This window comes from Leucoraja erinacea, unplaced genomic scaffold, assembly GCF_028641065.1.
Source record: "Leucoraja erinacea ecotype New England unplaced genomic scaffold, Leri_hhj_1 Leri_88S, whole genome shotgun sequence".
Classification (NCBI taxonomy): Eukaryota; Metazoa; Chordata; class Chondrichthyes; order Rajiformes; family Rajidae; genus Leucoraja; species Leucoraja erinaceus.
In genome coordinates, this window is record NW_026576828.1 from 102,644 (window position 1) to 113,187 (window position 10,544).

The following is a 10,544-nucleotide window of genomic DNA, read 5'->3' on the forward strand; positions in this document are numbered from 1 at the left end:
GTATGTGATAATAAATGTCCTTTGTATCCTTTGTAATCAGCAACATTCACAACTATATGTTGGATTTATCCAGGTTTTACTTCTACAGTCGGTCATATACATCACAAATTTGGTCAGGAGATATTTCAGTTGAAATGTTAACGTTAATTCTGAAGTGGGAATGATGGAAGCAGTGTTTATCAATAATTTCTTTTAAATCTGGTGTGTACAAACTATCTTCATTGCTGTTCACAACACATACATCTAATCTGAATGTCCAGTAATGTGACATTTTGACACCTTTAAACATATTACCAAAGGAACATTTGCTGCAGTTATGTCCTTTGGCCATCTCTTGTCAGTTAGTGTAATATTTAACCTGTCAGATGGGTATAGTCGGTTTTAACAGCTATTATCATAAAATGCCTTTAGAAATTTCCTTGCAATCTGTATATTTTGTTATGGATAAAATATGTTGGAAACCAGTGTTCTGCGCCTATAGCAATAACGTCCCATGCTATGGCCATGTCATTGTAATTTTCGGTCCTTCACAGAAAACATGCTTGCATCAATCTGTAGTGTGCATGGTTAAGCATATATGTTACCATGGTCCACGATTTATTGACACAAGTTGATCATACGCTGAATAATCCAACCACATTTTTGTTTGGAAGTGGAAAGAACAAATAGAAATTGCATTAATTGCAATGTGTAAATAGTGTTGAGATATTGTATTGTAATTTTGCTGCATGTCATTGTGGTGATTCTGTCTTGATTGGTGAATATGTTTAGTTTGTGAGTTATTTGAAGCAGAAATAATATGAGAATGCAGACAAAAGTGCTGCAGAAACTCAGCGGATGCGGCAGCATCTATGGAGCAAAGGAAATAGGCAACGTTTCAAAACCCTTCTTCAGACGGATGGGTTTCGGCCTAAAATGTTGCCTATTTCCTTCGCTCCATAGATGCTGCCGCACCCGCTGAGTTTCTCCAGCACTTTTGTCTACCTTCGATTTTCCAGTATCTGCAGTTCCTTCTTGAACATAATATGTGAATGCTTCATTGAGCATAATTCCGACTGGTAACTATGCATTTCGTCCGAGCACATTATCTTAAATTACCACCGAAACTTAGCAATGTTACAAAATTTAGATATTTGAAAAATCAAGTCTGTAATTTATCCCATCAGATAAAGCATAAAAAGAAGTTTAATTTGTCACCTAATTCACTTTCATATCTTCAGTATTAAAAAAGTTATGGCCATTTTCATACTTGGAAAAATTAACATCTTGTTCTCTATTGCTTTTTCATTGACTTAACACAAAAGCTGTGATCGAGGACAGTCAAATGGCCATAACGTTCTTAAAAATTAAGAGAACTAAAATACATTTTCAGTTATTATAGATTGAAGCATTCTGAAACAAATATGAAACAATCTTACTTAGATGACTTGAAATTAAAGCACATAATTAGTTAGTTACCTAATGGTAGCTAATTACAAAATTCAATTACTAGATTTAAACATCTATCAATTTCTTAAGAATAGATTAACATTTTTAAATAGCCTAAGTGTCCAAATAACATTCACACAAGAATTCACAATATAACATAATTTTTAAATCTCATTGTCATGGATTTATAGGCCAAATGGAAGGAATTTAATGTTTAATACCTGTAAATTAATGGCCATTTAAATCAACTTGCCTGTGGGTTTTTCTGGAACGCGACCATTTGGAACGTTGCGGTTTTTAGTGATTCAGACCCCCATATCTGCATGAAAAACACTGCCAGTTGGTATGGGGACTAAATCACCGTTTCTCAACTTAAAATGTGAACTAAACGTATCTTAAGGACCACTTTTATACATAAAAATGAACCGCTTTCTTTTACCTGTCACCTACATGAAATCCGTCCCCGTTGTCGGCTTTAGAAGCTGATTTTAAAATGACTCCAGCGCTGAACGAGTCGGGTGATTAAAAAAAAAAAATAGACAGAACGCCCGTCAGAACGATTCTTCAGCAAAAGCTTGCACTCCACCCAAATATAATGCAGGACAAGGTAGGAAAAAAAATGCGTTTTAACCCCCCCTCCCCCCCCCCCCCCTCAAACGCGCCAAAATCGCACACACGGCCAGTGGCAGAATTGCAGTGCCACTGAAGGTAAGTATTGTAACATACCTATTAAACTGTCATTTGGCAAAAGCTGTCAAGGTGGCAACAGGGAAAAAAAGTTAAGTGAGAGCCCTGGAATAGGCGACGTTCTTCAGACTGATGTCGGAGGGGGGCGGGAAAAAGAAAGGAAGATGCGGAGACAGTAGGCTGAGGGGAAAGATGTAATATGAATCTGAGGGGTAACATTTTCACACAGTGGGTGTGTGGAATGAGCTGCCAGAGGAGGTAGTGATGGCAGGTACTATAACAATGTGTGAAATACATTTTGTCAGGTACATGGAGAAGAAAGGTTGAAAAGGATATGAGCCAAAAGTGGGCAGATGGGACTCGTGTAAATAGGGCAACATTGTAGGGTAAGTGGTGTGGAAGAAGTCATTGGATGAGAAGTCCGATAGCAGTGGATGTCTGAGGTTTCATGTTCCTGTATCCTCTCCCAAAAAATAGAAGAGAAAAAATGGAATGATCAGGGTGTCAGGCATCTGTGACGATACCTCCAGCATTCTAGATGCAATGCACCTTGAAGATGGACTGGATGGAAGGAGATGACGAGCCTGTGATGGACTGGATTGTGTTCACTACTCTGCAGGTTCAGGTCGTCAAGAACAGAGCAATTGCCATCCCAGGCTGAGATGCATCCGTTCAGAATACTTTCTACAGCATCAGTAGAATTGGGAGAAGTTTGAATACAATCAGACTGAAGACGGGTCCCAACCTAAAGCTTTGCCTGTCCATGTTCTCCAGAGATGCTGCCTCATCTGTTGAGTTACTCTAGCACTTTGTAAACCAGCATCTGGTGTTCCTTGTGTATACATTTGAGAAAATCCTTGTGGACAGACTAAATCTTTTCAGCCTCACAAGAAAGTACATACACTTGCTGAGAGTTATCATGAAGCATATTTTGCCGACTATCCACACTGGTTGTGGACAATGCGTCAGAATGTCAAGGATCCAGTAGAAGAGGGGTGCTGACTCCTAGGTCCAGGAGTTTGGATTTGAGCTTGATTGAGATTATGTTTAAGAAAGAACTGCAGATGCTGGAAAAGTCAAAGGTAGACAAAAATGCTGGACACAGCGGGTGAGGCAGCATCTACGGAGCGTCCATTGATTGAGATGATGATGCTGAAGGTGCAGCTACAGTTGACAAATAGGAAAAAAAGACACAGTGCTGGTGTGACTCAGCAGAGCAGGCAACATCTCTGGAGAACATGGATAGGTGACGTTTCGGATTGGGGCCCTTTTTCAGACTGGCGACATTTCAGGTCGGAATCCTTCTTCAGACCATATCCATGTTCTCAAGAAATGCTGCCTGACCCGCTGAGTTACATCAGCATTTTGTGTCTTTTTTTGTGAACCAGCATTTCTAGTTCCTTGTGTCTAACTGGGAGTCTGATGTGGATGTCCTTGTATTCCCAATGTTTCAGGAATTAATGTACAGCCAGGGAGATCAATTCTGCAAAATTATGTGAAAGGGGGAAAACGTTGAGCTGGTGTGAACAGGTGGTTGGCATGGAATCGGTGGTTCAGTGGAGCCGTTTCCATGCTGTATCTATCAATCAATCAAAAACTAGTGTGAACAGTTGGCATGTACTCAGTGTGCAAAGGACTGCATTTTTCCATGGTGTATCTTTCATATGCAAAGATACACCATTAGTCTGAAGAAAGGTTTCGGCCCAAAACGTTGCCTATTTCCTTCGCTCCATAGATATTGCCTCACCGGCTGAGTTTCTCCAGCATTTTTGTCTACCTCTGCTTTAATGTAGCAGTTTTACCCGATTCTTGACACACTTAATAATTACTACACTCATGCTTTGATGTTAGTAATTTCAGCTGCAACATTTTCATAGTGTCAGTAGAATAGATAGTGTTCAGAACCAACCATAACATTCTTGCTAACTTCTGTGACATATTGCACTTCTGGATACCCTGGAAACCCTCTGAACAAAACTTGGATTTCCTTGAATTTCCCAAGAACTCAAAAAATAATATCAGCAGTTTCACGACCAACTGTATGGATGTATAGTCACATAAATACTAAGAATGCATGTGTTTCAACTCTGCTGGATTTACCTGGTGCTATCAGTGCTGGCACCGCCTCACTTTAGTGACTTATCTGCTCACTCTACGGGTGCATAACAAATTAGATGTTGCAGGTTTTACCGAAGTGTCATATAAAAAATAAGGACAACTATGCCTTGAAACTATTTGTACATCTTCAATTATCTTTATAATTTGGTCATGTCTTGCTCTCAACAACAATCTTGCCCTCCATGTTAGCAGGACCAAGGACCAAGGAACTTCAAGAAGGGGAAGCTGTGAATCTGTTAACCTGTCTTCATCGCCAGGATTTAATGTGTAGGAAGGAAATGCAGATGCTGGTTTAAACCGACACACAAGGCTGGAGTAACTCAGCGGTCAGACAGCATATCGGGAGAAAAGGCGTATGTGATGTTTCGGGTCTGAAGAAGGGTGTCGCCCCGAAATATCACCTATTCTTTTTCTCCAGAGATGCTGTCTGACCTGCTGAGTTATTCCATCTTTTTGTGTCTATCTCTGAAGATCGATCCTTGGATCAGCACATTGATGCATTCACAAAGGTAGCTCATCAGTGCCTTATTTCCTCAGCAGGTTGAAGAGATTTGGAATGTCTATGAAACCTCTGCAGCAGTGCAGTGAAGAGCACACTGACTTGTTGCACCACGATCTGGTTCAGTAACTCGAACACCCAGGAATGAAGAAGGCTAGAGATTTGTCAACTCTGCCCAGTCCATCCCAGGTACTGAACTCCCCACCATCGAAGAAATGTACAGGAGGCACTGCCTCAAAAGGCAGCTAAATATCATCAAAGACCCACTACATCACTGTGCTCTCATCTTGCTAGCACCATCAGGAAGAAGCTGAGAACCGTGACCTCCAGGTTCATGAAGCCTCATCCCATCTGCCATCTGGTTCTTGAACCAGCCTGCTCAAACCTAAACATAACTTTATTTCAACACTGAACTACTATCGACTTTGCACTACTAAAATTTCTCTATATACTTTGGTTTGACTAGTATCGCTGGGTTTATCTAGAATAAATGATAATGTATTGCATGTTTATTTGCTGTGCTGTTGTATTAATGGGCCTATAAAGCTACAGCAAGTTAGGATTTCATTGATCTGGTCCTGTGCATGTGATATTGCAGCTTGGCTCTAGATGTCTCCTGTACATTAGCATATTTTTCATTTTATAAACACTTAAATTTCTTTCCTCAGTGAAATGATACACAATGGATCAGTGACGAGTGGCAGGTAGAACACCGTCTACGTTTTTTTTGTGATAAACAAAACTGAAAATGCTTAAAATTGAAAATAAAATGTTTTAAAAATTCTAGAAAAACTCAGCAGGTCAAGCAGTATCAACAGTAAGAATGCAGTGCCTCCTGTATAATATTAAGAAAAACAGCCAACGTTTCGGGCCTGCCATCCGTTTTGAGGAGGAAGAGCTGGCGCTGCTAGTCTCTCCACGGACGCTGCGTGGGCTGTTCGCTGTTTGCGGCAGCGTCTGATGTTGATCCCGCTGTGTGTACGGGTGTTGCCAGGAGACCAGCTATCTCCTCTGTCACGTCAGGCGGCTGGATAGTGAGAGGGAAATGAGCAGAACTGGACAGGCCAGAGCCATAGTGGCTGATTCTGTAACCCACGCGGCGTGCATCATTCAAACTCTCGGAATAAATAAGCCCAGAGCTGAAGGGAATAAACTCTGGTGTGGCTCCGCCGCTGCACAAGCAATGATGCTGCATCTGGCTGTACTGTTCTGCCTACCTTTCCTCGTCACAGCCGCTCCCGCCGCCTTGGTAAGTGAGGGGGAGAGCGGGAAAAAGAGCATTTTCTGTTGGACATGGACAAAACTGCGGGGCAGATGGTTGGAGTAGAGAACGAAATCTGTTACTGAATATGTAGAAACAGTGGTCTCAGTCAGGCCGCAGGTGTCAGTGTGGACTCATACAGAACCAGCTTGATACTGTCAACCCAAATGCCACAAAAATTAACACAGAAGTGATAGAATTAATGCAACGTAATTCAAAACCTTCAGTGTACAACAGAGTGACCAGGGTGATGTTTGAGGGGTGGCAAAGGGGTGACTCACTCGTTCTGAGGCTTGAATAAGATATTCAAGATTTACAAGAGTTCATATATTTAATATTTTAAAGAACTTACACCCAATGAAATGGCTATCTGTAGGTATCAATTTACTCCCAAATGATTGTTGTTGGTATAAAACTCTAATTTTATTGTTATTTTATTTGAATTGTAACCTAACTGGAGGACTGGTGACATCCATTTTATTTAGTTTTACTGATGGAGGGAAGGAGGGAATTATTCCGACTGAGAAAGGCCTTCTTGTAGTTGGGTATCAGCCTTGTCGGAATTCTACCTTACCTTATCCCACCATATCCCTTCATTAGTCTCCGAGATCACTTTCAGTTAATCCAAACTGTTGTCACAAAGTCCACTTTATGACCTCGCAAGAGCTGCCCAATGGCAGAACCGCACTCTGGCTACATCACAATGGAGCAGGGCCATCTGACCACAGCACCTCTACTGTCACAGCCATCGTTACACAAACTAGATGAGAAATCACAATAACATTAACACGAACCATACATAGTGTCCACTGATTTAAAATTCTTACCATCGCTAACTCAAGGATACTTGAGCGGTATCAAGTGAATTGGGCAATACAAGGGTTAAAGTAATGTGATGAATGTAGGATCCAACAGCAAACTAGCTGAAGAATTGAAAATTGATGGCACTAACAGGGTAGGGTGTCTGATTGGTAGAAAGTTGAGGGAAGTTTTAAGATAGATTTTAATGATCTGGAAGTAGATGATTTTAATGTTTTTGCATGCTGCAATAAATGGAATAAAGCCAGCAACAGATTTAATCGCATGTTTGCAGGGATGTGGGACTTCAGTTCTGTTGAAGAAAGCAGGTGATTGGGATTTTTTCCATTGAGGCGAGATTGTGGTGATCCAATTGAGATGTTCAGATTTCTGGAATATTATTGCAGTATAAATAAGGAGTAACAGATTTCAATGGCAGTGGGGCAATGACCAGATTTAAGATAATTTGTGTTAGATTTTGTTGTGCAGTGAATTGTAATCTGGAAAGTGCTATTATCTGGAAACAAATTTAACACTAAGATTTAAAAGGGAACTGCACACATTCCAGTTGAAAAGTTTTCAAAGAATGAGGGACAACCACTGAGCTTTAGAAACATAGAAAATAGGTGCAGGAGGAGGCCATTCAGCCCTTCGAACCAGCACCGCCATTCATTGTGATCATGGCTGATCGTCCCCTATCAATAACCCGTGCCTGCCTTCTCCCCATATCCCTTGACTCCACTAGCCCCTAGAGATCTATCTAACTCTCTCTTAAATCCATCCAGTGACTTGGCCTCCACTGCCCTCTGTGGCAGGGAATTCCATAAATTCACAACTCCCTGGGTGAAAACATTTTTTCTCACCTCAGACTTAAATGACCTCCCCTTTGTTCTAAGACTGTGGCCCCTGGTTCTGGACTCGCCCAACATTGGGAACATTTTTCCTGCATCTAGTTTGTCCAGTCCTTTTATAATTTTATATGTTTCTATAAGATCCCCCCTAATCCTTCTAAACTCCAGTGAATACAAGCCTAGTCTTTTCAATCTTTCCTCATATGACAGTCCCGCCATTCCAGGGATCAATCTCGTGAACCTACGATGCACTGCTTCAATCATAAGGATGACCTTCCTCAAATTAGGAGACCAAAACTATACACAATACTCCAGATGTGGTCTCACCAGAGCCCTATACAACTGCAGAAGAACCTCTTTACTCCTATACTGAAATCCTCTTGTTATGAAGGCCAACATTCCATCAACTTTTCATCTGTCTGAAGAAGGGTTTCGGCCCGAAACGTTGCCTATTTCCTTCGCTCCATAGATGCTGCTGCACCCGCTGAGTTTCTCCAGCATTTTTGTGTACATTCCATTAGCTTTCTTCACTGCCTGCTGTATCTGTAAGCCAACTTTCAGTGACTTTCAGTACAAGGACGCCCAGGTCTCGCTGCACCTCCCCCTTACCTAACCTAACCCCATTGAGATAATAATCTGCCCCCTTGTTTTTGCCGCCAAAGTGGATAACCTCACATTTATCTATATTATACTGCATCTGCCACGCATCTTCCCACTCACTCAACCTGTCCAGGTCACCCTGCGACCTCCTAACATCCTCTTCACAGCTCACACTGCCACCCAGCTTTGTTTCATCCGCAAACTTGCTGGTGTTGCTCCTAATTCCCTCTTCCAAATCTGTGGTGCTATGAAATTTCATGAAGTTACAACTGTTTTAATTTTAACCATATAACCATATAACATATCACAATTACAGTACGGAAACAGGCCATCTCGGCCCTTCTAGTCCGTGCCGAACACTTATTCTCCCCTCATCCCATCTACCTGCACTCAGACCATAACCCTCCATTCCTTTCCCGTCCATATACTTATCCAATTTATTTTTAAATGATAAAATCGAACCTGCCTCCACCACTTCCACTGGAAGCTCATTCCACACAGCTACCACTCTCTGAGTAAAGAAGTTCCCCCTAAACTTCAATTTTCTTGTTATCTGATGTCCATTGTGTTTAACTATAGTCTCATCGAGGAACCCTGTAAAACTATTGTAAATATGAGATCTACACAACACGTAACTTAAGATCATCTTTAATCCACATACAGACTTGACAGCATGTTAGTAGTCACTGACTCCTGTCTGCTACCGAACTGCGTCGCATAGGAAGTGGGTGCTAATATAAATGATACAGTAAGGCGGGATTAGTGATGCTAACCTATATATGATTGGTTGCATGCAGAAACCAATCTACATCCTTTCCCCTTAAACAGTGAGCATAGTGAGCACCCATGCCATTAAAGTTAAACAAATTTGCCATATCTATCAGGTGGTCTACTGATGCTTCTACTGATTGCATGCATAAACCAATCTACAACTATCTTTTAGCCCTTCGTAGCAATAAGATACAGTACATCCTGAAACATTGGTTTTATTAGGTACTGCAATGCTGTCAACTGAATTGAAACCAAAAACCTCTAAATTAAAAGACCAATGACAAATGAAAGATAGACAAAAATGCTGGAGAAACTCAGCGGGTGAGGCAGCATCTCTGGGGCGAATGTATAGGTGACGTTTCGGGTTGAGACCCTTCTTCAATCTGAATAATTATATTGATTAATAATGTTATTGAATTGGTGATGTCACAAGCTATAAATATTATTCTGTTCATTGTGTGAATATTGTGTCACTTTTCAGGAGGCTAAAAGTGAGTCAGATGGTTTTGTGAAGGTGGTTGACTTTGACAGCCTTCCCTTGAATTATCATGATGAGGAGAATGAAGAAGAGTTGGTTGGAGACAAAATTTTCCACAAATATGAAAAAATTGATAAGGTAATCAAAGATCATATTGATGTGATTGGTGTCAAGTAAACAGTATAAGTAAAATCAGCACTGTAGTTTTCATCTCATTTCCTGGTGCTGTACAGCCAAAACGTGATTAGGATCATATAGGAGACTTTGATATTTATTTTACTTGTGATTATATTTACTACAATTGGTAAAAATGTTTGGTGAATTGCCCCTTTCCAATCTTTCCACTCTCACCATAAACCCATGTTCTCTAGTTCTTGATTCCCTCACAAGGTTTCTGTTGATTCATCCTATCTATTTCCCTCATGATTTTATAAACCTCTATAAGATCTTCCCTCAGCCTCCTGTGTTCCTGGCCTCCCGCAATAAAGTCCTAACGTGCTCAACTTCTCCCTATTGGTCAGGCCCAAAATCGTAGCAAGAGAATCAAGAATCAGAGAACATAGGTTTAAGGTGTGTAGGAAAGAAATGTGTAGGAACCTGAGGGGCAACATTTTGATAAAGAAGGTGGTGGCTATATCTATATGGAACGAGTTTGCCAGAGGAGGTAGTTGGGGCAGGTACAATAACAACTTGAAAATAATTGGACAGGGACACTTGGTAGGGAAGTTTAGAGGGATATGGGCCAAACTATTAAATATGGGCATCTTGCTCGGCATGGATGAGTTGGACCGAAGGGGCTATTTCTGTGCAATAACCATCACAACAAACTCCAACTAAACAATGAATTGCCTGGGTTGCACTGGGGATTTTGGGCTTTGTTTTGTTTTTGCACTATATTGGGGTTTTTTCTTTATTGAAAGTTTTGTTGTTATTATATCATTTATTGAGTACTGTGTTTCCAAACCTGTTTCGCTGTTGCTGCTGCAAGCAAAAACGCCATTGTTCCATTTCAACACATTTGACAATGAAATAGTTTTGACTCTAAACTCCATC